Source organism: Panthera onca (assembly GCF_046562875.1).
Source record: "Panthera onca isolate mPanOnc1 chromosome Y unlocalized genomic scaffold, mPanOnc1 haplotype 2 h2.ChrY_unloc_6, whole genome shotgun sequence".
Lineage (NCBI taxonomy): Eukaryota > Metazoa > Chordata > Mammalia > Carnivora > Felidae > Panthera > Panthera onca.
The window spans coordinates 1044022-1063409 of NW_027675869.1; the positions used below are offsets into that span (position 1 = coordinate 1044022).

The 19388-nt window shown below is 41.5% G+C and overlaps 1 pseudogene; it reads left to right on the forward strand.

Moving 5' to 3' along the window:
• Positions 1–719: 719 nt before the first annotated feature.
• The window catches only part of LOC145715280 (coiled-coil domain-containing protein 71L-like), a 109104-nt pseudogene continuing 90435 nt past the window's right edge, over positions 720–19388 (forward strand).

Below are 19388 nucleotides of genomic sequence, written 5' to 3' on the forward strand. Positions count from 1 at the left end.
ATACTGGATAATTGGCTAGTATCCAAAACCTATCAAAAGAACTCACCAACTCCACACCCGGGAAACAAATAATCCAGTGAAGAAACGGGCAGAAGACTTGAACAGACACTGTTCTAAAAAAGAAATCCAGATTGTCAAGAGACACATGAAAAGATGCTCAACAGCACTCCCCGTCAGGGAAATCCAAATCAAAACCGACTGAGATACCACCTCATGCCAGTCAGAGTGCCTACAATGAGCAAATTAGAAGACTATAGATGCTGGTGAGGATGTGGAGAAACAGGAACCCTCTTGCACTGTTGGTGGGAATGCAACCTGGTGCAGCCTCTCTGGAAAACATTGTGGAGGTTCCTCAAATCATTAAAAATAGACCTACCCGAAGACCCAGCAATAGCACTGCTAGGAATTTACCCAAGGGGTACAGGAGTGCTGACACATAGGGGCACATGTACCCCAATGTTTATAGCACTACTTTCAACAACAGCCAAACTATGGAAAGAGCCTAGCTGTCCATCAACTGACAAGTGGATAAAGAAGTTGTGGTTTATGTATACACAATGGAATACTACTTGGCCATGAGAAAGAATGAAATCTGGCCATTTGTGGCAACGTGGATGGAACTGGGGGGTATTATGCTACGTGAAATAAGGCAGGCAGAGAAAGACAGATACCATATGTTTTCATCCATGTGTGGATCCGGAGAAACTCAGCGGAACACAATGGGGAAGGTGATGGGGGGAAAAAGTTATAGAGAGGGAGGGAGGCAAACCATAAGAGACTCTTCAATACTGATAACAGACTGAGGGTTGACCTGGGGTTGGGGAGAGGGGAAAGTGGGGGACGGGCATTGAGGAGGGCAACTGTTCGGATGAACACTGAGTGTTGCGTGGAAACCAATTTGAAAATAAATTACATTTAATAAAAAAACATCCAGGGGTTGCTCTTACTGAATATGAGGATAGCTTTCCATTTTCAGCACTTTATGAGCGTGAGGTAGTAGTAGCTTAAGCTGCGTAGATGAAAGTTTTGTTTGTGTGTTTAAGAAAAGGAGCTGAATAAAGACAGAGGCCTCTCACATGTATCACATTGACCTTGGCAAGTTTCTCTTCTGATTGTTACCATGACTTATCACTCTTAGTGATTCACATAGCTTGGAGTCATCCTTTCATGGGGAAGTGGATTTCAGTTGATCATGGTAGGTGGTCCTTGTAGTATTTTGTGAATGAATTGTGTATGTGGTGATGATGGATGGACTATGCTGGTTGCTTTCAAAAGCACTTACACAGACGGTGTAACACGTTTTCTACCCTTGGAATCCCATACGTTCTCTTACTACCTTGTGTATGCGTTACCTGAAATATTCATGAATTGCTAGGTAGTGAATAGGTTTTAGTGGCACTGAATGCCCTACTGGCCACTCACACAGAATTCGTTGACCTTTGCTCTTAAGCACACAATGACTCGGTCTTCCCTAGGCTCCATGAAAGTGAGCATGGATACTAACTAGGCAAACTGTTTGCTGCTGCTGTGAAGAACAGCTTCGTGAACTGTGAGCTGTAGCAACACACGTATGGAACCCTAAGCAAGGCACAGTATATCGGTATTCTTTGAAAGGGTAGAGTAGTAATTTCAATTTGGCTTTCAGTGCGTTGCATGACAAGGCATTTAATTAGCTAAAACCCTCTTAGAGTCGTGTTTGATTGCAAGTTGTGTGTACTGTCCACCGCTAAGTGTCATTTCATGTTAGATGGAATTAATGGAGGCTGAAGCACCCGTGCATTCACCTCTAAGACAACCCTCTTGAATTCGTGTGAAGAATTATGGGCCTTCTCAGGTAAGACTAGGTACAGGTCTTTCTCAAGGGCATAATCTTAAACACAGCCAAACCTAAGGCAGCTTTGGGCAGCCCACCGTGATAAGATATGCAGACATTGTGACCTCACAACGCGCCTGGTCTCCTAGCAACTGCGGTGTAACTCTCACAGCCTGACGCCTGATTTGGCTTCATGGTAGGAAATTCATCAGGGCCCTGCGGCGGCCGCGAGACCTGGCAAGCGCGGGCGGCCCCTAGCGGCCTCACATCCTGAGCAGCATGAAGAGGAGATGGCGCTGGCCCAGGGAGGCCCTGGCCCCGGCCGCCGGGGGAGGAGCCTCTAGCGCTGCAGGAGGGGCCGCGCTGGAGGCGCCTGAGGAGAAGCTAGTGTACATGCGGTGGCAACCGTCGCGACTGTCGCTGGCCAACAGCACCAAGGCGCTGATCGACGTTTTCAAGCTATTCCTGCCCCGCAGCACGGAGTTCATGAGCTCAGACGCGGAGCTCCGGAGCTACCTCTGCAGCCTCAAGCACCAGTTCTCCCCCCACATCCTGCGCAGCAAGGACGTCTAAGGCTACTCCTCCCTCCTGGCCCTGGTCCCGGACCCCCGGCACCAGCCCCCCGAGGCCCGCCTCCAGACGCGCCGGCCAGCTGCCAGGCGGAGGCGCCACGGAGCCCGGACGGTGGCGGTCGGCCAGAGGAAGGTGCCGCCCCCGCCGCCACCGTCCCGCGAGGACAGCAGCCCCCGTAAGCCCGCGGCACCCGGGCCCTGCTCCAGGGGCCGCACCCTGGAGGAGAGTGGGAGGGCGGCCACCCCGACGTTGACCACCTTCCCCACCATTCGCGTACCGGGCGACGTGTGGGTCGAGAGCAGCCTGGCAGAAGCGCGGCGCCAGGCGCGCCAAGTCCCGGGAGTTAACCTGGAACCCGTGGTGAGACTCCGCCGCTTCCCAGTGCCTGGGCGTGAGATGCGGGCCAACGCCGCGCGACCTCTCAGCCCCGGGACGGGTTGTGCCTGGAGGGATGAACCAGGGACAGCCTGGACCGCGTCCCCTAGTGTACTTTATGGGCGAAGAAGCACCAGACGGTCCAGGCCCGCGCCCCCGGGATGCGGCGCCGTCTTCTTGGACTCCCGGGCAGCAGTGCCCTCTGCTGCCTCCCAGCACCGGGTCTGCGGAGGAAGGAGACCCCTGGACCGCAAGGGAGGTACCCTTTCTTCCTAACCCCAGATTGAGATGTCTCCAGGACTGTAGGGGCAGATCCATGTTCTCTCTTGTTCCCTCCTTGGTCTGAAGTCGTCAGACTTCCACCCCCACCCCCTCCAAAGGAATTTGGTTCCATGCTTGTGTAATAAAGCTAGAATTTCCTTGCTGTTCACCCACCTCCCGGCTCCTCCCGCCCCATTTGTTTTTTCTTTCTTTCTTTCTTTCTTTCTTTCTTTCTTTCTTTCTTTCTTTCTTTCTTTCTTTCTCTCTCTCTCTCTCTCTCTCTCTCTCTCTCTCTCTCTCTCTTTCTTTCTTTCTTTCTTTCTTTCTTTCCTTTTTTGACTGCCACTCTTTCTGGACGGATATGTGTGGAATATTCCATATATTCTGTGGAATATGTGTGGAAGATCGAATATGTGTGGAAAGTTGTTGTAATAGTTGGTATTCTCAATACCAATTGCAATAGTGGGTATTCTCAATCCCACACCTTTCTGAGTTTTAACTGGATTCCAAAGCTTTGACCAAGGATATTGTCTAAGAAATTCAAGCGTATCACTGTTAATAATGTAAGGATTTGTATGGCTTTGAATGTCATGGGCTCGGTGATTACAAACCAAAAGATTCAAAGTTCAACTGTGTACACATTCTTAAGACGTTTCTAAAGATTTTATATTGAAATGTAATGTTTATGTTTACTGAGCTCCTAAAGGAAATGGTAGACACTTGGAAGGTTTTGTTTAGTAAAATTAACTTGGGAAATTCTTTATAAGTGGGTAAAATTGAAAGTGCATTGAGAAACCACACGGTTTCTATTACAAACCAATGAGTGAATTTCAAAAAATAAATGAATAAAAAACTGGTGCTGGTTATGGACATGGATGGAATCCACTCGGAAATGACTTGGCCTTGTACCAATCTCACATACTGATCTGGGAATCTTTCCAGGATAATTTATTTTAAAATAGAAATCACATAGTGTAAATGAGTATGGGTAAGGGTGGTGACTAAACCTGCATACAGAATAGCCGTTGGAATTCTCTGAAGTATTACTGATCTAGAGCGGTGGTACATTTTTTTTTTTTTGGCACCAAATAACTGGTTGAGGTTATCTTTGGGCAAAATAGATTTTCCTCACTTGTTTTTGTCGTTGTTGGATAACAGGAAATATCCACATTACCATGCATTACTCTTATCAATATCATGGCAGTTGGTTAACAGTTTTGCTCCAGGATTTCCTTTATTATCTTATGTCGATGCACAGTTATGTTAGCAGGTATTGGTCTTTTGTTTGACAATCAAAGACCACAGGGATCAAACAGGAGAGCCACACAGAGTACTTTTCACTTTTATGATAGTGTTTATATCCTGTGGCCCAGCATGGAATTCTTGATTATCCAAGTGACCTCAGTTATTGGTGGCAGCAAGACTTAATGGTGTTTAGTCAGTGGTGCCGCAGCCAGATTTTACTGCGATATCGGAAAGGCCAAGGAGTTATTTTGTACCATTATTCTTTCAAGTTTAAGTATTTTGCAATAGAACCATCCATCCCAGGCTGAAACATGACCTATTAAATCTTCAATACTACGGTTTCTCTCTGCTTGGCAGCTTTTTAGGGGAATAATGAGAGTTGTGGTTTTTTTTTAAATTTTCTTTTAATGTTTATTTATTTTTGAGACTGAGAGAGACAGAGCATGAATGGGGGAGGGTCAGAGAGAGAGGGAGACACAGAATCTGAAGCAGGCTCCAGGCTCCGAGCTGTTAGCACAGAGCCCGATGTGGGGCTCGAACCCACGGACCGTGAGATCATGACCTGAGCCAAAGTCGGACGCTTAACCGGCTGAGCCACCCAGGCACTCCGAGAGTTCTGATTCTGACTCTTGGGCTTGTAGAGTTCAAATGGCATAGCTTCCTAATATACAGTTTCCCAGTAAGCCTCATATTCTTTTTTTCACTACTCAATGATAATGTGTTGTTACAAATACTGCCACATGAGTAAATAAAAGTGAATAATTATTTAAAAGATGCAGAGGGTTAAATTATACTCATTTCATAGGAAGCTTATATAAATTTTCGTTACTAGCTTCCATTGCCAATGGTATTTCAAATACAGAGGTTTTTCTCCCCCACCCTTCCCAAATTAACTGTTTTAGCTAATTAGCCCCTAAGGGAAAGATACATATTTGTACAACTTCCCTATTGTATATAAATGTATAATAATTAAAAATGAATCCAATGACCATATTAGAATGTAATTTCATCATATAGCTTACCGAGGTAGCTTCCCAGAGGGTTTTGAAATTAGATGTAGCTGGGAGGATAACTTTGCTCAGCACAGCTTTGAAACACAACCATTGACACCATGCAGTTATTTGAACTTAACTGAGAATCTTAGTTTTTCCCTGCTATACCGTGTTACTTTATTGCACTTGAACTTGCATTCATGCTTTGGGTTATCTGGGCTATCTGATTTCGGTTTGGATCTGAATGTCCATCCTGAATTCAATATGTTGTTTAGCTGGTCCCTTAAAAAATTTTGCCATTTCTAATTTAAAAAACAGGATGTTAAAAAAAAATCTTTGTTTTTGCTAAGTTTTTAGCAAAACCTTGCTGAAGTTTTGTTTTACAACTTATAAAATGTGAAGAAACAACTAATATAGTTGATTCATATATTAATAGGAAAATGAAAGTATTTTATGTATCCTTTTGGGCAGACCGTGAAAAGGAACTTGACACGGTGGCCTTTCTGGTGAGGCATTCATTTACTGTCTTCTAAAACGAGTCTGCGCTTAGGTTGTACAGATTTTTGAAATAAATCCCATAGTCTTTATTCATTCTTGTACCTTTATATCTCATATGGCACAAGTAAGGAGGAAGTTTATGACCTTGCTAAGCTTGAGTGCCTATATGTGGTGACTGGCACCTCAAATAAGCTTTTGAATTCCTGATGTCATTTTTATCCCCCTTCTACTTGTCACCCAGCAACTTAATTTTCCTTACAGAACCAGTAATGTTATAATTGTGGAGAGCAAGCTTCATTGTTGTTTACTGTACTGACCATGGAGTTGGGCGGACACCTTAGAGAGATTCCTGACAGTCTGTGGGAAGTGTGTGTGTGTGTGTGTGTGTGTGTGTGTGTGTGTGTGCGCATGTGTGTGTGTGTGTGTGTGTCAGAGAGAGAGAGAGAGAGAGAGAGAGAGAGAGAGAGAGAGAGAGAGATGGAGAGAGAGAAGTCCCAATAAGGAAATGTGATATTTATTCGGATTGCCTCTTCAATTCATTTTCAAAGGATTCAAATCACAGGGAATTTTTCTTAAAATGAAAAGTATGTACTGAGGTTAATCCTAATAACATTAATCAGAAAATAAGACCTAGAATTTGATGTCCATCAAATTATAAATAAATCCTTCTGAGGCAAAGGGGTCAACATGGTGGAGAAGGAGGGGGATCTGTACATCCCATGTCTCTCAAACAAAGTGCTGAGCCAAAGTATTTTGAATCCCAAAAGTCTGTGAGGAAAACACACTGAATACTCCTGAAGGAAATGAGACAACTTAAGAAATGACAGGTGGCTGATTTTGAACTGGGGTACATAAATTGGGCCAAGTAGGAATGGAGGGAAGAGATCCCCTTCTGCGGAGAGACAAAAGTAAGAGAAAGAGTGGCTCCAGAAGTGTAGGGCTGTATGTGGATAAGAGGAGAACCTCGGACTGGGACTGAGAGGGATCTTATCTCTAACTGTGGGGCTTTCTTGGGTCTGGGGCTAGGCTCCCTGTTTGCGCACCTGGGGAGGAGAGGAGCCAGCACTGGTTTCAGGGGTAGATCAGGGGCACAGTGCACAGAAGGAGACAGTAGCCCCTCCCTGGAGGGCTGTGCAATAGAACAAAGCCTGCCTGCATCCACCACCCTCCGGATCAGTGGCTGGGTCTAGGGCGCAGTCTGCAGTAGGAGAAAGTGGCCCCCTCCCTGGGGGCATCGCTGTGGGACAAAACAATGCCTGCCTGCATCCACCATGCCCAAGCTCAGCAGTGAGGTCAGCAGGGCAGTCCAAGGCAGGAAAAGGCAGGGGTCCCTGAAGCACAGCAGCACAAAGATAGCCAGGAAAACATTTGTAGCAGCACAGAGAGGCACTTCCCCAGTGCCAGAGCACACGGAACGGGTCTGCGAATCCTAGACAAGCGCTATGCCAAAGGAGTCAGCGGAGCAAGAAGGACCACCCTGCGTGTGCCCTGGGCACAATGAGGACAACTGGAACGGAGTGCACCAGGTCATGGAGAAGAGGCTGGGCATCACCACGTAAACTGCGAGATTGTGACCCAAGATGAGATCAAGAGTTGGACACCCAACCGAGTGACCCACCCTTTCTTACATTTATTTTATTTGTAGTGTCCAGAGTTTTAGTTATATTTAGTGGGAGGAAGAGGGAAATGTATGTTTACTCCACTTTCCCAGAACCAGAAGAGAAACCTCCTTCATCTTCATTTTTAAAGGAGAGTTTTGTTGGACAGAGAATTCTTAGTTGATGGTTTTTTCAGCACTTGAGATCTATCACTACACCATCTTCGGGCTTCCATTGTTTCTGATGAGAATTCAGCCATTAGTCACATTATTCTTGACATATATGTGATAAGGAGCTTCCTCTTTCTACTTTCAAAATAATATCTTTATTTTCCAATAGTGTAACTATGATATCTCTAGGTGTGTTCTTCTTTGTGTTCATCCAAATTGAAGTTATTTCAAGTTTTTGGATCTTTCAGATAATTTTCATCAAATCTGGTATTTAAACAATTTCTTCAGTAATATTTTGTCCCATTTTCTCCCTCCTCTCCATCTGGGACTCCTATTATACACGTGTTACATAATTATGTTGGAGCACCTGATATTGTCACACAGTGCTCTACTGATTTGTGTCCAATTTCCCCCCCCCCCCCCTCTATTCTTTGGCTTGGGACATTTCTCTTGATTTACCTTCAGGTTCACTGATTCCTTCTTCTATTTCTAACCTACTGAGTTAATCTAGTGAAATTTTATTTGAGTTATTGTGTTTTTCAATTCCATAAATTTCACTTTTTTAAAAATCACTTCCATTTGTCTATTGTGATTCTCGGTGGACTCACATCATGTTTCCTACTGTATCTTTGAATACATGTTCCTTTAGTTCCTTAAATATAGTAGCTGCTGGAAGTCTTTAAGTCCAAATACATTTTCCTTTAGTTCTTTAAATATAGTAGCTGCTTGAAGTCTTTGTTAAATCCAAAGGTGGGCCTAGTCAGTTTCTATTTAATCGTTTTCCTTAGTATGGGTTAAACGTTGTTAATGTACATGTTTCTTTTTTTATGGTGAAAAGTAAACACTTGTTTAGATTATCTGCTCATTTGCTCGTGTGCACACGCATGCATGCAGGCACACACACACACACACACACACACACAAACACACACACACACTGGTTGCTATCATGACTGGCAAGAGATAACATTCTCTCTATTCTTACTAATTAGTATTTCCATAACAAAATCCTAGAAACAATAACACACTCATACATGCTAATACAAGCATAGACTCCGTGTATAAAAGGGGCCACTAAAGAACAATTAAAGTTGCTTGAGGAGGAAAGAAGGGATTTGAGATACAGGATGAACACGTGTACCTTTTGAAACTCACATCCACAAACTACTTATTCATTTAAAAAACAAAAAACAAAAACAAAAACAAAAACAAATCTGTTTCACTGATACTCAGCAACAGCACTGTGCATTAAAACCTAAAAGCACCTTTTATTTTGTATTTGCTACCTTCTCAGCTAGAATCCTCAGGAGAAATTTTGGATGCCACCCCCACTCCCACCCCCGCCCTAATCCCTAAATCCAGCCGATCTGATCAGCTCTACCTCCAAAGCAGATCTCTAATTGTGGCAGCTATCATCTCCATGGTAACCACGCTGGTCCAAACCACCATTTCTCACCGGGACTACTATAATATCTGCTAAAGGGTCGTGCACCTTCCTAAATGCTACCTAGTCACAGCATGACGATATTGGTAGAATAGACAAAGACTATGACTCTGCGGGGGGTGGGGGGATCTGGTGGGGGGATCTGGATCAAAAAAAAAGTACTTACTTTATGATCTCACTCATCAAGAACTCTAAAAAATAGAAACTAATATATTGTGACAGAAGGCAGATCAGTAATGGGTGGCAGAGAGGGGCAAGAGGAAAGGATGACCAAGGGAAACAAGGAAACTTTTCAGTGATGGATATGGTCACTGTCTAGACTAGTGGTTTCATGGATATGTGTGTGTATATACTTTATGATCTGTGTGTATACTCATCCACACTGATGTATAAACTTATCAAATAGCACATTTTAGTTTCCTGCAAGTTATGCCAATTATACGACAATAAAACTTTTTAAAAATAAAAACAAACAGGATGATATTTTAAATAAAGTGCAACGTGTGGGATTTGTCTCAAATAAACCAGGGGAAGACGGGAGCAAGGACAAAACGGGTAGAAAGACAGATGAAACAAGATTAGACATGAGTTTTTGATAATTTTTAAAACTACATCCTAAGCACATGGGGGTATAATATACTATTTTCTTGACTTTTACATATTTGACATTTTCTATAATAAAAACAATTTTTCAGTTGAAGGGGAGCAAATCATAAACCAGGATAAACTAAAAGAAGAAAAATACTATGCTGGCTCCAGAGTCCAGACTGCTAGTAGCCAAAGACTTTCTTAGAAGATGAAGAGCAGGGGAATGTGGAGTTTAAAGGGACACATTTTATTCTCTACTCTATCACCTGAGAAACGTGCACGCTCCTTTGAGAGCGAAGCCATCCTTTCCCTGGTTGGCTCAAAGCTGGGCTCCCTTGCACACTTGACTTCTCATGGAGCCTTCAAGCTGTCAGACCACACAGGCTTCCACAGATATGCTTCCAACAGCCTGAAGTTTAGGATAAAAGAAAAACCATCTTGTCACCCATTTGAAGTATTTCATGCATGCTGAAGCAGCACCTGGTTAGATAGCCAAGTACTACAGCCACAGGCAACTCAAAACACACAAACAGAAGCAGCATTTTTATCTTCTTTTCCTCCAAGCCTCTGCTCATGCATCTTACAAAAGGAGTCCCAATCACATCAACCAATTTTTAAAGAAAGGAACTCTTTGCCAACATTTGCTTAGAGCACACTAACTCATCATCTCATTTGAGCCTCATGTTTAACCTTGGGAAGCAGCACATGTCTTTACCCCCCTTTTTAAGCATGCTAAATACTGAAACTCAGAGAGATGAAACAAATGGAGTGCCCAAGGTCACACAGCTAGCCTGTGGCAGGGCCAGGAGTCAAGGTCCGTCCCACCTCTGTGCCTGTCTAGCGTGACTACCTCACAAGCTTAGCAGAAACTCTCATCAAGATGCCTATATGAAGAAAAGTCATATCCCAATTAACCCACGTTTTTCTACCCAATCTCAAACACGTCAAAAGATTTTAAGAGTAGGCCCATGAAACCATTACTGCAAATAAAGCTTTTTCAGTTATGTATAATTTCTTTATCCCCTAGCACAAGGATGTAAGAAGAAGGGACAGCAATTGACTTTAGACATTACATGAGGGGAGGAAAAGGAAGGTATTGCCCAAAGAAAGATCAAAGAAAGAAAACTAGGGATCAGACTGGAAAGAACAGCACATTAAACACAAAACCCAAATTAACAACCCCCATGGTATTTTCTCTGTAACACCAGCATGTCCTGGGTGGTGATTACCCTGTTAGTGAAATGAAAGAAAACGGCCATTTTTTTCAAGCTACTGGTTTCACCATGCTAGGTTAAACTGGAAGAGAATTTTTCAAAACTGTATTAAATTTGCTCACACTGTGGTGATTCTCCATTTTCCAACAAAACATGTCACTTTCAGAGTTCAAGGTCTACAGTAACAATCCTTGCCTCTGGGGTAATGCATGAAACTGGATAGTTAAAACGTGTATTCTGGTTGTCACAGCTAATAATAGCAACTAGAACTTACTGAGCACATATTATGAGCAGGTGTTGTTTTTAATGCTTTTAATCTTCAAAATGGATCTTCTGACACAGGTTCGCTTATTGTTAGGGCAACAATATAATATATTGTCCAAATAAAGATACTTTGGGGAATCAAAGCAGAAAGCCATTAACAATTGTGCCAGGCACGACCACAATCCAGGAACATTTGGACATAGAATCACTAGCCTCATTTTGCAAATGGAGACTTAAGGAACAGAAAGGTTAAATAGCCTACCCAAGGTCACACATCTAGTCAGCCAGGGTTCAAGCCCAGGTCATCCGGCTCCAGGCTCATATTCAGCCATTCTGCCATGTGCCCCCTCTGAGCTGATATACTACCTTAAAAAAAAAATACATCACCCCACTGTTCCCTTTGAAGCACACAAACCTCTCTGTATTTCAGAATACATTTGCTACAAGAAAATGGCTAAAACCCAAGGAGAACTATGACTCAAGAGTTCATATGTTTAAAAAATAAAGACAGGGCGCCTGAGTGGCTCAGTCAGTTACTATCGGACACTTGATTTCAGCTCAGGTCATGATCTCATGGTTAGTGACATAGAGCCCTGCGACAGGCTCTGCACTGCAAGGTTCTCTCTCTTCCTCTCTCTCTCTCTCTCTCTCTCTCTCTGTCTCTCCTCTCTCTCTCTCTCTCTCTCTCTCTCTCTCTCTCTCTCTCTCTCTCTCCCCCCTTCCCCTGCTTGCATTCTTTCTCTCTGTCTCTGTCTCACACAGAATAAATAAAAACTTTAAACACACACACTCACACACACACACACAGACACACACACACACACACACATACATACACACATACATACATTTGCTATTGGATATGCAACTGAAACATGTCCCTTGTTACACATGTTTTTCTTAATTACTTTTCTCCAGATACAGTATCCCCTCATTTCATTCAGGAATAAATCCACAGCTAAAGTAGCAACAGCTACCATTCAGACATGCATATTTAGATTGATACCACAGATACATTCAGTGGTTTCACTGGCTCAAACCACACTGGGCTTTGGGGCCTTCACCTTATACCATAGAAGCAAAGTCTCACCTTCCCTTGAGTAGTACTGGATGGTTTTCAAAAACTTCCAAGAAAAAATGATGTCCCAGAAATGAGTTTGGAAACTAGAGAATTCAACATTTTCCTTTCATTACTAAAAAAAAAAAAAAAGAAAAAGAAAACTACAGGCATCATAAAACTTCAGAGAGCCACAATGCCAGGTAGGTAGAAAGTGTTTTTGTGAATATACAAGACTGCTTGCAGATGTGCTTTTTGAGGCAACACAATACTGGCGTGTTTCACATCATCCCCTTTCTCAAATACCTCAGTGATACCACTGTCCTTTTACACTTACAGCTCTTCCTGCATCTTCCCTCAGATGACTGCACGTTTGCTTCAATGCTCCATTTAGTGTGTCTGTCAGACAGCAATTCACCAGCCAGGCTAAGATCATGCCCTTCCACCAGCCAGCATCACTCTCCCTCCTCTTACCCCATCTATCCCTTTCTTCGTAGCCAGGGTAGAAGAACAAATAAAAATAAAATAAATAAAAATAAAAATAAAAAAATAAAAATAAAAATAAAAATAGTGTTGAAAGGGAAAAAAATACCCATTGAAAATTCTATATCCAGCAAAAGTGTATTTCAAACTGAAGAAAAAAGACTTTTTGGGGTGCCTGTGTGGCTCAGTCGGTTGAGCATCCGACCTTCGTTTCTGCTCAAGTCATGATCTCAGGTTTAATGAGATTGAGCCCCACATAGGGCTCTCTGCTATCAAAATGGAGTCTGCTTGGAATTCTCTCTCTCTCCACCCCCCTCTCTCTCTGCCCCTTTCTCCCTCAACATAAATGTATAAACATTAAAAAAGATGTTAGGCATGGAGTGCGTTACTCTTCCCAAAAGCATCTGAAGTTTACAATCCCTCACCTTTGGAAACAACAAGAACAACAACAAGAAAAACAACAACCACCCAAAAACAAGTAATACGTTGTGAAACAAAAAAGGAAGGACTTTATCACTAGTAGATCTGCCTTGCAAGAAAAAAAAATTTCCTTGGAGGATACCTCAGTGGTTAAATACCTGACTTTAGCTCAGGTCATGATCTCATCATTCATGAGTTCAAGTCCCACAGTTTGTGAGTTCAAGTGCCACATCAAGTGAGCTCCAGCCCCACTGCAAGTGAGCATGAGCCATACTTTGCGTGAGATCCCATTATCTCTCCCTCTCTCTCTGCCTGTCGTGGGATTCTCTCTCTGCCCCTTGCTCATTTGTGCCCCCTGTCTCTCTCAAGAGAAAGGTCTTTAGAAAAAGGAATATGGATATAGGTTATAGATAAGGAATTCAGATCTATGTTTAAAAAAGAAGAGGATTAGAGTAGGAATAAGGGAAGGTAAGATAAAATATTTTATTTTTCTCATTCCCAACTTATCTGATAGATAACAATTTGTTTAAAGTGATAACAGCAGCAATATACTCGGTTGATCATAGCACATGGATAAGGAGGTAGATGACCTCAATATTAGAAGGCATGGGATGGAGGAATTGAGAAAGTTTTATGGGGTAGCTGCACTACCTGTGAAGTGGTACAGTGTGATTTGAAAGAGGAATTTGACTAGTTATAAATGAGTAATGCAAATGCAAATAAAGGGGATACCACTCCAACTGTTTAAAATAAAAAAGTATAATGAATATGCTAAGAGAAAGAAGAAAATGGAATACACCCACTGCTGCATTAACATCCAGAAGGCAGAAAAAGGTGAAGATAGAAAGGAAGCAAAGTATGAGTGCAGTGAATAGAAAACAGTTACAAACATGGTAGATATTATTCCAACTATATCAATACTCACATCAAATGTGAATAGTCTAAATATACCAATTAAAGCTCAGAGATTGTCACAAGAGATCCAAAAACAAGATGCAACTCTATATTGTCTATAAGAACTTCACATGAGATATAAAGGTACAGATAGATTAAAAGTAAAAGGATGAAGAAAGATTTGTCATGCTAATGCTTATCAAAAGAGAGTTGGAGTAATTGCATTAATTCCAGACAAAGCAAACTTCCAAACAAGGAAACTCTAGAGAGATAAAGAGTGTCATTATATAAAGAGATTATCTAGAGAGATAAAAGGGTCAGTTCTGTAAGAAAACATAACAATCCCTAATTTTCTATGTCTCACAACAGAGAATGAAAATACATGGTGGAAAAACTTTTCACATTTCAAGGAGAAAGGGAAAAATTCATTATTATAGTGGAGACTTCAACACCTTTCTGTCAGTGACTGACAGGTCTAGAAGGATATAGGTAAGGCTACAGCTGGACTAAGCAGTAGCAGTAATCACCTAGATCTAACTGATACGTATGGAATATTTTATCCAACAGTAGTTGAATAAACATGTTTCTCAAGTTCACACAGAACATGCACCAAGTCAGAACATGTTCTGGGCCATAAAACACATCCTACCAAATTTCAAAGACTAGAAGCCATACAAAGTATGCTGTCAGGCCACACTGGAATTGAACTGGATGGAAAGCAATAATAAAAAGATAGCAGAAAAAATCCCCAAATGTTTAGAGATTTAAGAACATACTTCTAAATAACACATCAAAGAAGGAATCTTGAGAGAAATTTCAAAGTAGTTTGGACTCAATGAAAATTAAATACAACCTACCAAAATGTGCAGGGCGGGGTGAGGGGGGCACTGAAGACATGGCTTCCAGTAAAATGAACAGCACTGAGTGCATTTATTAGAAAAGTAGAAAGATCTTCGGGCATCTGGGTGCTCAGTCGTTTTAGCATGCAACTCTTAGTTTCCGCTCAGGTCATGCTATCATGGTCATGAGATCAATCCCCTGTATTGGGTTCCTGCTTGGGATTCTCTCTCTCCCTCTCTCTGCCATGCCGCTGCTCAGGTACATGCTTTCTCTCTCTCTCTCTCAAAGTAAGTAAATAAATGTAACAAAATCGAAAAGGAGAAAGACCTTAAATTAGTAGCCTAATTGAGCCCTGTGTCAGGCTCTGTGCTAACATCTCAGAGCCTGGGGCCTGCTTCAGATTCTGCGTCTCCCTCTCTCTCTGCCCCTTCCCACCTTCCACTCTACAGATCTCTCTCAGAAATAAATGAAAACGTTTTAGAAAAATATAGAAAACAAATAAAAGACACACACTCCTAAAACCCACATAAGGAAACATAGATTATCTGGATAGGCCTATATTTATTAAGTAAATAGAGTCAAGGACAAATAACCTTCCCAAAAGAAAGCATCAGGCCCACATGGTTTCACTGAAGAATTCTAGCAAACATTTACAGGAAAAAATGATGCTAATGTCTTATAATCTCTTCCCGAAAATAAAAACAGAGGGAAGACTTCCTCATTCTAGGAGGCCAGCATTGACAAAACAAGGTAAAGTCATTATAAGAAATTAAAACTGGAGACCAGTGTCTTGCATTTTCATAGACACAAAATACCCAATACATGTTAGCAAATCAAATCCAACAATGTGTAAAAAGAATTATACATCCATAACCAAGAGGGATTTAGTACCAGTATGGAGACTGGTTCAATATTAAAAAATCAATTAGTTTAACCCCTCACAACAATAGGCTAAAGAAGAAAGACAGGACAATGATCAGATGGTCTTAAAAACAGATGCAGACAAGGCAATTGTTACCTCCATTCAAAATAAATAAAACATTCTCTCCGCAAACTATGAGTCCAGGGAGACTTCATCAACTTGATAAAGGACTTTTATAAAACAAACAAAAACAAATCCCCACCAAAAAAGCCTACAACTAGCATCACAAAAGTTTCACCATTTCATGGGGTGCCTGGGTGGCTCAGTCAGTTGAGTGTCCGACTTCAGCTCAGGTCATGGTCTCACAGTTCATGGGTTTGAGCCCTGCATCAGGCTCTGTGCTGACCACTTGCTCAGAGCCTGGAGCCTGCTTCGTATTCTGTCTCCTTCTCTCTCTGCCTCTCCCCCACTCACACTTTGTCTCACTGTTTCTCAAAAATAAATAAATGTAGACACAAAAATTAAAAAAAAATGTTTCACCATTTCAGTGGGGAAGAATGGGATGCTTTCTGAAATGCTACTGTAGCTGATTACGAAGAGGCCAGGTAGGTGAAGACACCTGTAGTAATAATGGACATAATTATATAATTCTATAAGAACACACCCAGAACAGGCCTGTTCTGTTGAATTGTTCCTGATTCTGCTACAACACTAACTGTTGATCAGTTAATACTTTGTGATTCCATCTTTAGAGGAACTAAGTATTGACAAACAAACATCTCATAACACTGAATGTATATTTATATTGTCAGAGGGACGTCATACACCAACTTAGAGCTACTCAGAGTAAATAGAGAATTACATGGAGCCAAAGTATTCCCTGCAAATGATATTTTTGTTTTTATATTATATTCTGTTGATTTTTTCCAGTTTTTTTTATATTGTTCCTTTTTTTTTTTCAAATCCCGATGATTCTACAAATATTAAAGTTTTAGTCATTTGTTTAGAGGTGAATTTTAAAATCATCGGTATCTAGCTAAAACTGGCTGGCTGAAGAGAGTTTCCAGTTTCCATGAATGCAAATTAATAGATTCAATTAAGGGAACAAGCTTGAAAGCCAGATGTTGCTGTACCTCAAGGATAGGCCCCAGCTAGTTGAGAATCAGTGAGAATATATTACCTTTAGATAGCTCACAAACAGGAGCTTCTTAAATTTGGCTTTAGTATACACTCCACATAATAAATAAATGACAAGGAAAGTAAAACAGAACCACAGCAATGACTGCAATCTGTACAGTAGAAAAGACCCTCCAGGAGATAATACATGTGTGTACAAGTTGTACATTTTACAGATTTGAGGGTTACCATTCGCACTATAGTTCATATAAATCATGCCTCCTAGAACTGGGCAGTATACAGCTTGTGCAACCAATAGCAACAAACTGAAAACATTCTGATGCTGGTATAGAATAGCAAATATATGAACAAGGAGTACAAATTACATCTGAAGTTATAAGGTGTATAAATTGGATTCATATAAAAGAAAAAAAATCTCTAAATTGCCCTTCATTAGTACTAAAACTTTTGCTTGGTAAAAGACTCTGTGAAAAGAACAAAAAGACAATCTATGGACTTGGAGAAAATATTCCCAAATCATATATCCAGCAAAGGTCTTGTGTCCAGAATATCATATATTGAAGTGCGCAAAACGATGCTCCACAACACTAGGCTTCAGGGAAACACATTAAAACTGCCCTGAGATACTGCTATACACATATTGAAACCATTTTTTTCAATCTTTACTTATTTTTGAGGGATAAATGAGACAGAGTGTGAGCAGGGAGGGACAGAGAGAGAGGAGATACAGAATCCAAAGCAGGCTCCAGGTTCCAAGTTGTCAGCATAGAGCCAAACATGGGGCTTGAACTCACAAACCGTGAGATCATGACCCGAGCTGAAGTCAGCTACTCAATCTACTGAGCCAACTAGGAGCCCATGAAATATATCTATTTTTAAAGACAATACCTAATACTTGCATGTGACCCATAAATCTGACTCCTAGACATTTGCTCTAGAGAAGTGAAAACTTATGTTTATAAAACAAAAACAAAAACAAAAAAAAACATGCACACAAATGTTTACAGCAACTCTAATCATAACTGACAAAAATGGAAAAACACAAATTTCCTCCAGGAAATGAATGGTTAAACAAAAGCTGGTATATCCGTACAGGGAAACACTAAGAAACAGATGTATTGTAAAGGCATGATGTTGAATGAAAGAAACCAGTCTCATATAGTTACCTACAATAAGGATCCATTTATATGATATTAAAGTTGGAGATAGATGGTTGCCAGGCCTCAGGGGTGGGGTGACAGTGATTCAACATGAGGGAATTCTGGGAGCTGATGGAATTGTTCTCTTTGTGTCTAATTTTTTTTTTTGGGAGGAGACAGAGAGTGAGAGTGGGGGAGGCACAGAAAGAGAGGTAGAGAGGGATAATCGCAAGTAGGCTCCGGGAAGTTCGTGAGCAGGGGCTGAAACTCAAGAACAGTGAGATCATGACCTTAGCCGATATCAAGAGTGGGATGCTTACGTGACTAAGCCACCTATGTGCCCCAGGAACAGAACTCTTCTGTATTATCACTGGGGTGACATTTACATGAGTATATACAATCTGTAAAACTCAAAGCACTATGCACCAAAAGAGTTATTTTATATGATGTTAATTACACAACAAAAAGCATTTTCAAAAAAATACCACATCTGTCCTCATCTCTCCATTTCCTGCATCCATCCTAATTTCTGTCTTGTTCACCTCTCCTGGTCAACTGCAATGACTCCTTACCTGATTTCCTCCCAATTACCTTCTTCAATCTGTCTTTCTAATAAACTTATGAAATATTACTCCTGAATAAAGTGTTATAAGGAAAAAAAAATAAGCCAGATCTAAATAGCTGCACCTTCCTTAGATCATGCATGTACACCACTCCCTATTGTATTTCTAACACGAAGACCCAATGTGGAAATACAATAAGCAGCCAAGGGGAGCCTAGTGGCTCAGTTAGTTGAGTGACCTAATCTTAGTTTCAGTTTAGGTCATGATTTTGCCATTTGTGGTTTCAAGCCCCAGGTCACACTCTGCACAGAGCCTGCTTGGAATTTTCTCTTCCCCTTCTCTCATCCCCTCCCCTTCCTCACACACACTGTAAATCAACCACCCACCCACCCACGCAACCAACCAACAAACATTAAAATAAAAATAAGCAGCCCAAATAGTAAGGGTTTGTAGTCTGTTACACATTTCTCCCATAGTTCAAATAAAAGCAAAGAAAACTTGACTATCGTGCTGGAATTATTTTTCTTTCTTATACCCAACTCATTTTGCTCACTTGTGGTTCATTTCTGTGTCTCCTCCTCTAAATGCAGTGCCCACTTCCTCCGGCAGTCCTAGTTGAAGTGAATTTCTAACTGCTTCAGCTCAGTACCTTCTTCATTCTGTTGCCTTTGTCATGAAGACCTGGAACAAAAATCCTTGAAAGAATGAAAACCCCAGGCCTGGCATGCCAATACTAATACCTGGCAAACAGCAACAACGTCCCAGAGACAGCAACTAGCAAACAATCCGTTGTCTATGTAGGAAACATGAGCGAGAAGATGGAAGAAATAGAACTTCCCAAAGGGAGCCTGAAAAAGAAAACCAAAAACAAAATCCACTGGCGTTAAAAAGTGAAAACAGGTAACACCAAGGTTTATCTCAATGTTATTGCAGGTGTTCCTGGATAGACTAGATGAAC